The sequence below is a fragment of the Mixophyes fleayi genome, chromosome 7 (assembly GCF_038048845.1).
Source record: "Mixophyes fleayi isolate aMixFle1 chromosome 7, aMixFle1.hap1, whole genome shotgun sequence".
NCBI classification, from domain to species: domain Eukaryota; kingdom Metazoa; phylum Chordata; class Amphibia; order Anura; family Limnodynastidae; genus Mixophyes; species Mixophyes fleayi.
In genome coordinates this window covers 60,142,338-60,157,586 of record NC_134408.1, presented here as the reverse complement: position 1 = coordinate 60,157,586, position 15,249 = coordinate 60,142,338, and the positions used below count along the sequence as shown (strand labels likewise).

The window sequence follows — 15,249 nt, the reverse complement described above, 5'->3', positions numbered from 1 at the left end:
TGACTTAAAGCGTGGTACTGTGGTAGGATGCCACCTTTGCAATAAAACAGTTTGTGAAATTGTAAGTGATATTATTAGAAAGTAGAAGTGTTTAGGAACAGCAAGTCAGCCATGAAGCAGAAGACCACATAAAATCACAGAGCGGGGTCAACGACTGCTAAGGTCCCAGGGGGCATAAAAGTCGGCAACGCTCTGCTTATTCCATAGCTGAAGAGTTCCGAACTTCCACTGGCATGAATATAAGCAAAAAAACTGTGCGGCGGGAGCTTAATGGAATAGGTTTCCATGGCCAAGCAGTTGCATACAAGCCTCACAAGACCAAGACCAATGGATGGAGTGGTGTAAAGCACACTGACACTGAACTGTGGAGCAGTGGAAACGTGTTCTGTGGAGTGACAAATCACGCTTCTCTGTTTCGCAGTCAGATGGACGAGTCTGGGTTTGGCGGATGCTGGGAGAAAGTTACCAACCAGGCTGCACTATGCCAACTGTGAAGTTTGGTGGGGGAGGGATAATGGTATGGGGCTGTCTTCAGGGTTTGGGCTATGCCCCTTATCTCCAGTGAAGGGCAATCTTAATGCTTCAGCATACCAAGTCATTCTGGACAATGCTATGCTTCCAACTTTGTGACAACAGTTTGGAGTAGGACCTTTTCTATTCCAACATGACTGTGCCCCAGTGCACAAAGCAAGGACTACAAAGACATGGATTGATGAGTTTGGTGTGGAAGAACTTGATTGGCCCGCACAGAACCCTGACCTCCGCCCCATCGAACACTTTTGGGATAAACTGGAACGGAGATTGCCAGCCAGGCCTTCTAGTCCAACATCAGTGCCTGGCCTAATAAATGCTCTACTGAATAAATGGGCACAAATTCCCACAGAAACACTCCAACATCTTGTGGAGAGCCTTCCAAGAAGAGTGGAAGTTGTTATTGCTGCAAAAGGGGGACCAACTCCATATTAAAGTATATGTATTTGAATACAATGTCATTACAGTCCCTGTTAGTGTAATGGTCAAGCGTTTGAATACTTTTGTCCATAGTGTATGTTCGTAATGCTTTATGGTATGCAGTGAAATTATATCATGTTTTAAAGGGAATTAAGCTTAAAAATAACAAAGTTAATTAAAAAAATTATAAAAATAACCACGTCCATTCAGCAAATTCTACAAAAAAGTTATACATTTCTCAACTTGAACCAGTGTGTGGATTTTCATCACTGAAAGTTTTGTTACTATTAAGTGATAAAAACAACAACAACATATTTATAAAACAAAAGCTCTGAATGCAGGGCAATAGCTACAATGGCACTTAAAAATTTTGAAAGTTCATAATTCTGTTCAGCAAGTTAGTAGTTCAAAGACCCAAAATATTCACCTTTGCAAACTGACCAATAGAAATAGTCACTTGTTCTAGATTTAGAACCATATGTCACCTGTGCTGCCTAAAGAAAAGTTCCTGTACCTTTGTTTCTCAGACGTTATATATACTGTGTACTTTTCTATGTTTTCTTTATACTGTACAGTACATAACCCTGTTAATTTGTTCATTACCTGGTATCCCATGAGTATAAACACATAGACCTCTTGTAGTTGACACTACAGAGATATTTCTGTTTCCTAAAGAAGTACACGTGTTACTGTTTAGCACCTGGTGAACTTAGCTAATGACAGCTGAGAATAAATAAATTTGTTTTACTTGTAGCAGTTCCACTAGGAAACAATATATCTTTTTGACAGCTACAAGTAATCTATATTGTTATACCCTCAAACCTACCTTGACCTGTAAGAGGCATCTGAAACTGAATTCCTGCTTTCTGTCCACCTGTTTGTTTCACAAAGGAAACATTGTATGCAAGCCTGCACATGACCAAGTCGCCTTCTGCTAAATCTTCCTTAAAACTGGTTGGTCTTGTTGCCAACCATGAATTGTTGCTGAAAGAGTACTACTCCCCCACTTGATGGTTAGAGGGATGTAGATTATATACACACCTTCAAAGCACACTACTTAAGTACTTAAACAGCTACAATTCAATTAATTCAGATCACAATAATACTTTTTTTCATTTGTTGCGTAACATGAACTTCAATAAAAAGTGTATAACTTAGATTTGGTGCTCACAATTACATGCAATTTACATGCAACATTATCAAAGCCGCAGACTAAATAAACATATTTCGATTATCTCACTAACCACAAATTTACTCAGAGTGGACAACGTATTTTTGATGATAAAAACAAGGACACAGAGATTCTCTAAAAAGTAGAAGTGTGGAGAATTACTGCCCACTCTACTTAAAAAAAAATTAATTACACATATTATTTAGCATAAGTGATGCTGCCTGATGTGAATTTCTAACACACCATAATGTGGTAGTCTATGGTGAATACTTGAGTTGCTGGGAAGTGATTGGATGGATATGGTGCTGCCCACACAGGTGGCCAAATTGCACATATCCAGTTGTTTCTGCTAACCTAAAGCAGTGTGTGTGACAGGTAAGCAAGGGACATGTGGTGAGGCTGATTTGCATGTGTGGGGCATGTGGGGAGACTGATGGGTATGTAAGGGACATGTGGAAAAGTCTGATGGTATTTAAGAGGCACGTGGTGAGGTCTGGTGGCATGAAGAAAGGCTGATGGGTATGTAAGGGGCATGTGGGGAGATCTGATGGGAATGTGAAGATCTCTGAGGGGCATGTTGGCTATTTATGAGATATTGTATCCTTACTTCAACAATTCCTTCCACAGCGATTGTGGATACAGAAAGACCTTGAGCTACTGCAAGACTGTAAGTAATCCTTGAACCTTCCTCAGCTAGACACAGCAGCGAGGTAAGAGCTGTGCTGGGCAGAGCTGTGTCTAGTTGATTATTACTTTGAACATTTTGGCAATGTTGGATATCTTTTTTTTCACTTAGCAATATATTGTAATTATGTTATATTTTCAATGTATGTGTGTGCGGTATGTATGCGCATGTTTATACTGTGTATATGTATGTGCACACATATATAAAAGGGAAGTTGGCTCTTTTCTCTCGTTGGTTGGCCTCCTCTGGTATAGAGGGTAGTAATGGGGTACTCTAAAGAGGTTAAGAGAGTTGTTGATTAATTTGAAAATGTCGCCTGAAGAAGTGGGTTTTCAGAGAATGCTTGAAGATGACTGGTGGAAAGTCCTTGCTGTGCGTGGGAGGAACATGTGGTTACATTTTGTGGTTAAGCATGAGGATATGGGCTTAAATTTGAAAAACAGACACATTTAAAGCACCCCTGCTCTCCCCCTCCAAAATAAATAAATATAGATAAATAAAAGCCACAAGGTTGGCTTATCCCTTAACTGTTTACAGTTAAGTCATGCAGTTTAGGTATTTCATGTATCCGGTTTTAAAATCTACTAGACATCGAAAGTACAAGTGCAGTGTTTTACTGCACTTGTTTTGCTTATTTGCTGCCTTAAAAAAGAGAGTGAAAACCCTTGCTAACACTTGCTTTGTGCCCAGGGGGAACGGCCATTTTAATAAGGGACAACAGGGGCATCTGCTCTATGCCATCATAACAAGGGGCCATTATCAGTCTTCGTATGAATGGAGTCTGGATAGAGGCCCTAAAAGAGCTCCTATACTTGAAATAGAAAGGCACATATCCCTTGCATCAAAACAATCATCTTTCAATTGATAATAAAATAAAGACTACTGACTTCAAATATAAGCGAATAGTATTACTCTACAGTATAATTTATTATTTGTACTACTGGACACATAAACAAATGTTTTTCTTTATTTGTTTTTTTTTCTTGCTCTGTCCTCTTGTCCTTGTCTCTGATACAGTAGAATGCATGTGGTTGCAAACTAGTGTAATTTTTTTCCCTGGGGTCAACTAATGTCTTGAAGCGGCTCTATCTGATTCTGCAGATGGTAGATACAAACAGAAAATAAAGCAATCATGTGACCAGAAGTCTATAAGCGTCACTCTTTATTTCTTTTTGGATGTTAAATGCAGCACAATTGTTTAAAACACAGTACCGCCTGGACACTTACTGTACTAATCCAGGTGGTAATGGATGATGCATACCAAGTAATTTAAATTGCCAGTTAAAGATTCCCAGTGTCAAAATGCGGAACTGTCCTGGGAGATCGAGGTAGCTTTTAAAAGGCTGGTACAATAATCTCTAGTACCATCAACTTGTTGTTTTGCAGTAACTTTGTGTATAACTTTTGAAAGTGAAAGATAGCAAGAAGATAAACCTTCATGTGAATTATTAGTAACAAAATAACTGCTGCAGATTCCACAGTCTCAGATATGAACTATAACAGTACACTCGGAAGCCTAGGACATTATGTCAGGACATCACAATCCTGTGAACTAAATTTACACTTCACTTCCCACAAATGTCTCTGCAATGCCATTACTTTTTGTCTGGCATAATTTTACACATCAAAGAACTATTTATTTACTAAATAAGAAACACATCAAGAAAAGAATGCAGGTGTTCAGTTTTGTCAGTTCTGTCACTATAAAAACAATGAATTCATGCAGCAAAGGTGGGGCAAAACGCTTGAAAATCTCTGCAAGCAACATGAATTCCTAAATGGTCACAATCAGCAATATTGTGCATTGTGTTTGTGTTATTTAATGGTCTATTTTATGTCTGTCTAGACATCATGGTTCTGTGCAGTAGGTACTGGAAGAAATATTTATAAATACATATTGAGATGAAAAGATGGACTTTCAAGCAGTCTAATAGTGCTTTGTAGTTAAAGAACAAGTACAGTCATTTTGACCTTAATATATATGAATTTGGTCTGAAAAATATACCTTAAATTACTCTTCTGTTTCTATATCATTATCTCTGTTGTCTGTTTAAGCAGTAAAGCGACTGCTTTTATAACTTTAGAAGGATGGTATTTCTCTTTCTTACATCATTCTGCAACATGTTAAAGTCATAACAGGTAGTCTGGTATAGCTGATGATGTCCCAGAAAACTAACTTACATGCTGCCCTTTGCAATTCAACATTGTTGTCCTTTTATCAACTCAGCAAAGGGTTACAAAAGCTGTAGAGTATGGCTTTACCTGTATGTAATGGAAGGAGGAAATTGCTCAATTCCATTTTTCTTTTTAACAGAACTGCAGTGGTATGTCAACTTAACAATAAAAATCCATTTTACTTTTGTAGCTTGTTGTTGAAAATTACATTTTGGGGGTTTGTTTTTTTTCAGATCATTCATTTTCTATCTAGCCAGCTAATGGCAACATCTATGAAAATTGCGTTAAACAGCGTTACAGGAACGAATATAACTGAAAATACCAAAATGATATGTATGGTATTTTTATATATCTTGTGAACTGTACCATTGCACTTTTCTTTGCTTGTATGCAGGACATCTATGTTTATGCAGAAATTGACTTTTCATAAGGTTAATGGAAGATCCTATATTTATGACAAAGTTTATACCATGTTCCAAATCAATAAGTTGAATGAATGATAACCTTTTTCTCTCTCACTTAACAAAGCTGAGCATTTCCACTATTATGGATTTTTAATTTAATCTAGATGCACACATAGACGTACTGTACTTCTGGCAGTTTCCAGTATGCAAAGGGAGAATAAAAATAGGACTCCTATGGTGATGTACAAGGGCTAAAAGCCCTCAAAGCCATACATTCTCAAGACTTGACTACAATGGATGATTGAAGCAACTATTGTCTTTACCAGTGGTTAATTTGTAGATAAAAGTGGAAGTGGAAATCAACAACTTATGACATATGCTAGGAGGACATTAAAATTATCTGTAAACATTAAGCAGTTAAAAGCTGTGCCTGAACTGTGTTTCAGCTCTATACAGTTAGTGTTACCATGCTTTAAATATTCTTTCCTTACAATTACAGAAATACTTACTGATAATGACAAGTTTACTAACCCAGTACTTATTAAAGTATTCAAATTGAAATAATTTAAAAACCAAAGAATGAACGATCAATCTGGTGAGATTACATTACAGAGGAAACATCTTTTGCACTCAGTTGCAATACACCTCTGACATTGGGATCACTTGTAAAATCCAGGAGGGCACTGCACATAACTAATGAAAGTTGTCTTTTTGAGTAGTGATTGTGACTGCTTCTATGAGTATACTTTTTGAAATTTAAAAAAAAAACATTTATTTGTAGAATATCAGAAATATCAATATTTTTAAACTGGAGTCCATACGATATAAATAAAAAGATCCAATGACAAATATATATTTTTAACCTTTTTGTAAACAGCATAACAATATGCCAGATGCCCATGTATTAATAGAGTACAATGCATATTTGTTAAATCAGTTTGCATTGGAAGTTTGTCAAGGGAAAAAAGGTTTCCAGTTGAGTATAAGGATCGAGGGCTGTCATTGACAGGCTGCAAAAATTTTATTAATGCAAATGACTAGATGACAAATTAAGTTAAATCAAAGAGATGACAGAAGACCACAAACAATGTTTGCAGCGACACACGTGGAATTTGGATTGCTTCTATAAGAGCCTAGCTCTGGGTTGGTGCTATACAGATTGTAAAGAATAGTGACGTACCTACAGTTCTAGACAAGATAGCCAGGTACAACACAAATCCATTGTTATGTATGTTACATTATTATCGTACAGTAGAGAAAACAGTACATATATAAAACAGGGACATACAAGCTAGACAAAATAAATGCAGACATGAAAACAAAGGGTATGAAGGACTTTGTTCATTAGAGAGCTTCCATTCTAAGTGGAAGAGGGCACAGCTGAAACAAGAGGTGTAAATGTGCTTTAAAGTGGAGATTGGGATAGTTGTGAAGGTGCATCAATGTGAATAGTGTTAATGAGGATAAGGCCACCTCTAAAAGAGAGATGGGTTTTTAAAGAGCATCTAAAGAATTGAAGGCTGTGGGAAAGTCTGATTGAATGTGGTAGGGAATTCCATAAGTGAGGTGCAGCACGGGAGAAGTCTTGTAGGCAGGAGTGAGAGGTAGTTACCAGAGACATGACAAGGCGCAGGTCAGAGGTAGATTCCAGAGTGCAGGAAGGAGAGTATTTTGATATGAGATTTGAGATGTATGCAGGAGTATTGTTGTTGAGGGTTTTGTAGGTAAAGGTGAGTAATTTGAATTTGATTCTAGTGGTCACAGGGAGCCAGTGTATGGATTTGCAGTGGTGCAGCAGATGTGGAGCGGTGAGAGAGGAAGATCAGTCTTGCAGCAGCATTTAGGATGGATTGAAGTGTGGATATATGGGTGTCAGGAATGCCAGATAGCAGTAGGTTGCAATGGACAAGACGGGAGATGATGAGAGAATGGATAAGAGATTTGGTATCATGTTGAGTAAGAAAAGAGCATATACTGGCAATATTTTTAGGTGGAGTCAACAGGACTGGGAGAGAGTCTGGATGTGAGGAATAAATCAGAGGGCAATTGTAAAGCGCCACGGAATTTGCTGGCGCTATACAAATAAATGTTGATTATGATGATGATGAGGGTAGAGTCAAGCGTGACACCAAGGCAGTGGGCTTGGGAGAATGAGGAAATTGTGGTGTTATAAACAGTGAGTGAGATTTGCGGGCAGGTGGTGACTTTGTCAGGAGGGAAGATAGTAAGCTCTGTTTTGGACATGTTGAGCTTTAGGTAGTGTTGGGACATACATAATACATTCTAAGGGGTAAATGTATTAAGCTCCGGGTTCTTCAACACCCGCGAGTTCGGTTTCCCTTTACAAGGCAGCGCCGCTTTAAATTTAAACGCCAAAGATGCCGAACTCGCGGGTGTTGAAGAACCCGGAGCTTAATACATTTACCCCTAAGTCTTTAAATTGCATGATTTGATTTTAAATTCAATTACACTTTAAACTCATAAATTATAAAACCTCAGTCCACCAAAATATGCAAGACGTGTCATTGCCGGCACTGAAAGGATTAATCCCATTGAATGCGTTAAGGTTAAACAACTAAACGATGTAACCGATAAGGACAGGGACACAAAATAATGTTGTCGTTGCATGAAGACCACACAAACCCAGCCATGTGACATTAAAACAAGTTATGGAAGCTTGTGGGTAAAAAAAAAAATGTTTAATTAGTAGTTTGTGTGCTATAGTTCTGATGACATTTGTTTTATTTATATTTTAATTTTTTTCAATTTAAATGATTTCAAAGACTACCATGAGACAAGTTTCCATTTCAGTGAAAACTATGATTATCCAATGACCTTTACAGCAAACACAGGTCACATTGTGGACAAAGATGGGTTCTTTTTTCCCTCTAGGACTTTGGAGGACTTGATATATTCACAGATTTGTAATATCTGTGGCTAACATGTCAAGTAGATTTTTTGGCCCATATTTATTCTCTGCTGTTTAACTTTCCACGCCCATTATGATGTAGAGCTCAATAGGGCCCGCACAGTAGCCATACTTGCCAACTCTCCCGGAAATGTCCTCCTGAACTACCTGAAGAGTGGCCACCCTTCCAGACCCCGCATCACATTCTCCTGATGTGCGTAGGGTGGGGCCAATGCGAATCACACCATCATGGCCCTATCCCCACATGGTGACGAAAATCCCATTGCTGCGCAGTGGGGGTTGGGGCCATGGTGACGCAAATGCCTTCTACATTTGTCCCTTAGGTGCTATTGTTCTAATGATACACGGTATACAGTGGTTTTTGAAAATTTGTGAACCCTTAGAATTTTATGACTTTCTGCATAAATGTGCACTTAAATGTGTTCAGATCTTCCTAGGAACCTAAGCTTTCAACAACTGGTGTGACATCAGCCTTGACATATTTTGACCCTTTCCTCCTTGTAGCACTGCTTCAACTTGTGGATGTCAGTTGGCTTTCTTGCAGGAACACCATGCTTCAGGTCCTGCCACAACGTTTTTACTGGATTAAGTTCTGGGTTTTGATGCAATCATTCCAAAACATGAAATTGCTTCTGCCCTATCCATTTTTTTGTAGATTAACTTGTGTGTTTAGGGTTGTTGTCTTGCTGCAAGACCCACCTTCTATTGAGCTTCAGTTCACAGATGGATACCCTAACATTCTCCTGTAGAATTTGCTGGTACAATCCAGAATTCATAGTTCCAACAATGATGGCAAGCTGTCATGTTCCTGGCAGCAAAACCTTCCGGGAACTTCCTGGACATTCCAGGAGAGTAGGCAAGCATGATTTAATTGACAATCCCACCAAATAATCAGGAAGCAGACATTGTAAAGAAAAACTGAACTCTACAAACAGTGTAAACTTTGCTACCAAACCCAAATTCCACACAGATAAACATTAATCAAACGTTTTGCAAATTTTGAAGATAAATATTTGCATATCTTCCAATGTTTGAAACTCTTCACTTGGGACATGTATAATAGGTTGGTAAGTTGAGCACACAGACAAGTTTGCTTTTATTAGCGAATCTTAGCACCTTCTAGTTGTGTTATTCAGTACCTTTGCCCTGTTTGCAACAATGCATAGTGGCACAATGGTTAGCAATACTGCCTCGCATCACTGAGGTCTTGGAATTGAATTTGATCAGGGTTTGATGTTGTATGTTCTAAACTTGTACATGTGAATTTTCTTCAAGTACTCTGGCTTTCTACTATATTCCATACATACTAGTGAGTGTGTGAGTGTCTATGCCCCAAGGGAGATTAAATTGTAATCTCTCTTGGGGCAGGGGCTGATATGAATGAAAAAAAAAAACATTATTTGATTGTAAAGTGCTGTGTAATATGTTCTATACATTAAAGAATAATATAAATGTAGAGGCAGCACTGTTGTACAACCTAACATGCCATGTATAGTTGCACCCTATATGCTGACTAGTTTTACTGTCTGCTTATCAGATCTGATCAGCAGAAAACCCTTACCATGAGTTATCTCTGTGTACTACACTTAACAGTACCAACTGAAAACTATAGCCAGGTTTAGATAAGTAGAATATAGAAATCATGTATAGACTAAAGATATTATGTGCAAATGCCATGGGTTAGCACTGGTGCCACTAGATGGCCTACTCAGCATATATCAAGATACATGCCTACTCTTTGCTCTCTGGAGATGCCTCCACAAAATATAAGTGCCCCTCGTTGTGGAGAGGATTTAAAAAATCTGGAATGGTGCATAGTGCAAAAGTGTAAACTAAACCTTAGAACCCCCCATTCCACCGAATTAAACGTTCAGGTTTTTTTAGTAAAAGGTTATGTGGCACTTTTGTGTGCACGGAGCTTTTTCTTAAATAGGGCAAAGACTGCCTAGAAATGCTCTTGTCCGCCAAAGTACAACGGGTCCACTTCCATAGTGAAAATGGCTGTGCACCTTTCCACACAGCAAAGGATAACCCTAACAATGAGCTCTTACACCCTTTAGAACATACCAACAGTCTCCCTCCACATAATAAAGTTTTGTCTATGCAGTGCTCCTCAAAACTAGCAACGCAAGGCCTAATTCGTGTCCGAACGTAACTGCAGGTAAGTTGTATTTTGTAAAAAAAAAAAAAAAAAAAACACATGCAATTTGCATAGTACACATGTACTCCTTCAATACTTTTGTACAGATAAAGAATTGGTGGTTTTTACCTCTATAGGCAGTAGGGTCATACCCCCAACTATCCCAATTTATACAGAATAGCCCTGATTGTAGAAGACTGCCCTGATGTCCTGCTAGACAGGTCTTTTGATCTGACTTTCAGAATATTGGGAAGAAAGCACAGCAGAGTAGCAGTGAACGGATGCCATATATACCCGCCACAGGTGCATGTGCCAATGCAGTAGTGTATTTACGGATTGGGGTGATCTAGTAATTTCCTAGTGCTAGGAAACCCCACAACTTTTTTAGAGGGGACATGGCCAACCCTAGAATGTTCTGAAGTATGGTTACTGCAAAATAAGAGGCTGATGCAAAAGCTTGAGCTATACCAAGAAGAAGTAAAAGCTAGCGTAGAGATGAAAATGACTAGCTGAATCTACCTTTGTTCATAGCCACTGTAATCAAGACCAGTCTAATGTTAGCTACAATTGTAATTGTTGGGTATCTTGCTTCCAAATATGTTTAATGAAAGGAAGTACAGGAAGGGGGGAACAATGATTTCTAAAGCTCCAGTAAAAATACAGAAGCAGGAATATTACAATGTGTTGTTAGTCTTGCCCAACATATTAAATACATATATGAATTTTAAAAATAAATATTTGCAGATTAATAAGGGAATGAAGTTGAAAGTAGGAATTTAGTAGATTCCTCAAAGGATCAAACACAGCGGTTAAATGTAAGATCCTCAACCCCACTGGAATTATTTTGTGAAGATATAGTATTAGTGTTTAAAAGGTAAAGACCTAATAAAGGCACCTGTAACACCTGAGGTCTCTATTTTGCTAGGGGAGGATGAATTCACATCAGGTACAAAAAGGGTCTCAATTTATTTTTGTTTTCTCAAAAACACTGGGACATCAAAGATCCAGCAAGAAGCTATTGGTGCGGACAGTTTAAAACACCACTGATTTCCAAAAAATATATGTAGCGAATCTCAGAACATAACTTGAAAGTGTGTGGCTCTGGTTATACCAGTGCAGAACTTTATTTATTCCTCTAGTGTTACGCTAATGCTGTTAACTTTCTCGCTAAGACACCAGGGGGCATATTTAACAAATAATGAAAGTGCACTATCGTGCACTTATCATTAAAAAAATGTCCCTCTGTGTCCCCTGCATATTTAAGAAGGGTGCATCGCAGCAGATATCGTGGATATCTGCTGCTTTGCATTCCTTTTTGTTTTTGGGAGCAGTCACCATTCTACAGAATGGTGACTGCTCCCTCCTGCAATCTAACAAATTCTGAAAAAAGTTTTTTTCGGAAACTTGTCATGATAATGTACGGCAGCTGAAAAACTATAGTTGCAGAGACAGAGCGGAGATGTTTGTGCGCACGTGCAGTTCGAATCTATGAAGAGGAGCGAAGAACACCTGGAGGAGATCCGGAGACAGCGCATTCCGAAGAGGCGGGGTAAGTGTGACTTTTTTATCACAGAAACAGCAGTTTATCGGAACTGCTGTTTCTGTGATCCATTTGTCATAAATTTGAGAAATAGTTCAATCCTTATCCATGCGATAAGGATTGATAACTATTTTTCATTTTTGCCGAACATTGATAAATGTGCCCCTAGAAGAGGGCAGGTCTTTCATGCTATAAGATGAGCAAGTACCTGCAGGATACAGTGTCACTATGGGTTATCTGAAGCAGGGCCATCTCTTCCATTGGGCACGATGGGCAGGTGCCCGGGGGCCCCACGGGCAAGGGGGCCCCATAGGCAGGGCTCTTAATTAGAATAAATAATCCTGCAAAAGAGAAAACCTGCAAAAAAAACCTTCAAGGGTCACTGAGCAAGTACATCTATCTATCTCTATCTCTATATATCTATATCTGTATCTCTATACATATATATATATATATATATATATATATATATATATATATATATATATTAGGGATGTGCACCGGCGACTTTTGAGGTCTCGTGTTTTGTGTTTTGGATCCGGATTTTCGTTATTTTTGAGGTTCGGATTTATCTCGCAAAACACTTGACGAAAGGTCTCGGTTCGGATTTAAGGTATTGGATTCGGATTTTTTTTGAAAAAAACATAAAAAGTTTAAAAATCAAGTTTTTGGGCTTATTTTCACTCCTAGGCTATTATTAACCTCAATAACATTCAATAACAAGCATTTCCACTAATTTACAGTGTATTCTGAACACCTCACAATATAGTTATTAGTCCAAAACGTTGCAACAAGGTATCTTTCTGGACTGCGTAGAGGAGTGGGTCACCACAATATATATTAAAAACCCTGAACTTTTATGATTCGCACCAATAATTGTACCTGGACTGCGTAGAGGAGTGGGTCACCACAATATATTAAAAACCCTGAACTTTTATGAATCGCACCAATAAATGTACCTGGACTGCGTAGAGGAGTGGGTCACCACAATATATTAAAAACCCTGAACTTTTATGATTCGCACCAATAAATGTACCTGGACTGCGTAGAGGAGTGGGTCACCACAATATATTAAAAACCCTGAACTTTTATGAATCGCACCAATAAATGTACCTGGACTGCGTAGAGGAGTGGGTCACCGCAATATCTTAAAAACCCTGAACTTTTATGAATCGCACCAATAAATGTACCTGGACTGCGTAGAGGAGTGGGTCACCACAATATATATAATAAGAAAACCATCAACTTGTTTGATTCGCACCAATAAATGTACCTGGACTGCGTAGAGGAGTGGGTCACCACAATATATTAAAAACCCTGAACTTTTATGAATCGCACCAATAAATGTACCTGGACTGCGTAGAGGAGTGGGCACTGGGCACCACAATAAAATATATAAAAAACCTTCAACAGGTCTGCATTACACTACACATACGGCTGCTCCTCCATCCTCTCCATCATATACATGTTGGAGTTTTAGCGTGTGACAACCTCTTGTTTTTGATAATGTCAGTGCATTTTGAATATTTTTCAATTTGCCCCACACCACTGAATGTACTTTATCTATGATACGCATCTATCTATCTTGACTGCGTAGTGTGGTGGCCCCGGTACACAATTTGGTACCGGGGCCACAATAAAATAAATACACCCTCCACGTGTCAGAATTCCACCAAACAAGTATCTGGACTGCGTAGTGGGGTGGCCCCGGTACCCAACTTGATACCGGGGCCACAATAAAATAAATACACCCTCCACGTGTCAGAATTCCACCAAACAAGTATCTGGACTGCGTAGTGGGGTGGCCCCGGTACCCAACTTGATACCGGGGCCACAATAAAATAAATACACCCTCCACGTGTCAGAATTCCACCAAACAAGTATCTGGACTGCGTAGTGGGGTGGCCCCGGTACCCAACTTGATACCGGGGCCACAATACCTCCTCCAAACATGCTACAGACAATTCGTCATTGAGATCCCATTAAGTATGTTAAAGACAGACAGGGTCCAAGTGTTATTAGTTGACTTTGTAAAGAAAAAAACTGTCCCTGTTGCACATAGTCGTGCAATGAAGACTTACTTTTTCATTTAAAGGCACGATCTTTCAAGTGTAGTGTTTGTAAGTCTAAGTCATATTATACTTTTGGTAAAATTGGTTTTTTTTGTTCCTCTTTATGTTAATTAATTAGTAATAGAATTAAAGTAGGAAATAGAATTAAATAGAATTAAAGTAGGAAATAGAGTGGTATAGAGTTGTAGTGTGGTATAGATAGAGTGGTCCACACAATATAATAATAAAACCCTCAACTGGTCTGAATTCCACCAAACAAGTATCTTGACTGCGTAGTGTGGTGGCCCCGGTACACAATTTGGTACCGAGGCCACAATATAATTTAAAAACCCTCCACGTGTCGGAATTCCACCAAACAAGTATCTGGACTGCATAGTGGGGTGGCCCCGGTACCCAATTTGATACCGGGGCCACAATACCTCCTCAAAACATGCTCCAGACAATTCGTCATTGACAGACCCCAGACAGACAGGGTCGTAGTGTTATTGTTTGACTTTGTAAACCCAAAAAAATGTCCCTGTTGCACTTGCACATAGTCGTGCAATGAAGACTGACTTTTTCATTTAAAGGCACGATCTTTCAAGTGTAGTGTTTGTAAGTCTAAGTCATATTATACTTTTGGTAAAATTGGTTTTTTTTGTTCCTCTTTATGGTAATTAATTAGTAATAGAATTAAAGTAGGAAATAGAATTAAATAGAATTAAAGTAGGAAATAGAGTGGTATAGAGTTGTAGTGTGGTATAGATAGAGTGGTCCACACAATATAATAATAAAACCCTCAACTGGTCTGAATTCCACCAAACAAGTATCTTGACTGCGTAGTGTGGTGGCCCCGGTACACAATTTGGTACCGAGGCCACAATATAATTTAAAAACCCTCCACGTGTCGGAATTCCACCAAACAAGTATCTGGACTGCATAGTGGGGTGGCCCCGGTACCCAATTTGATACCGGGGCCACATTACCTCCTCCAATTTCCAAGTGTAGTGTTTATAACATCTTAACACTACACTAATTCTAGCACGTCAAAACCTCTTGTTTTAAATAATGACAGGGCATTTAACTTTTGATTTAATTTATTGAATTTGTTGGCATTTTCTTTTACTTTTTGAACATGGCAAACGACTGTTGAATGGTCACATAATGCCAAAAAAAAAGGTGCAAGATGGAATTGTCCTTGGG

General features: G+C 38.7%; 1 protein-coding gene across 3 annotated transcripts in view; it reads right to left on the bottom strand.

The window, feature by feature from the left end:
* The window catches only part of RHBDF1 (rhomboid 5 homolog 1), a 98,725-nt gene that overhangs the window by 56,668 nt on the left and 26,808 nt on the right, over positions 1 to 15,249 (bottom strand). Inside the window, exon 1 of one of the 3 annotated variants that reach the window (XM_075179882.1) lies at positions 12,204 to 12,226. The exons of 1 other annotated variant lie outside the window; for it this stretch is intronic. The gene's annotated coding sequence lies outside the window, so the exon portion shown is untranslated. Of the gene's footprint in view, positions 1 to 1,777; positions 1,856 to 12,203; positions 12,227 to 15,249 lie in introns of those variants that run through there. One more of the 3 variants, XM_075179881.1, reaches the window with a different exon arrangement.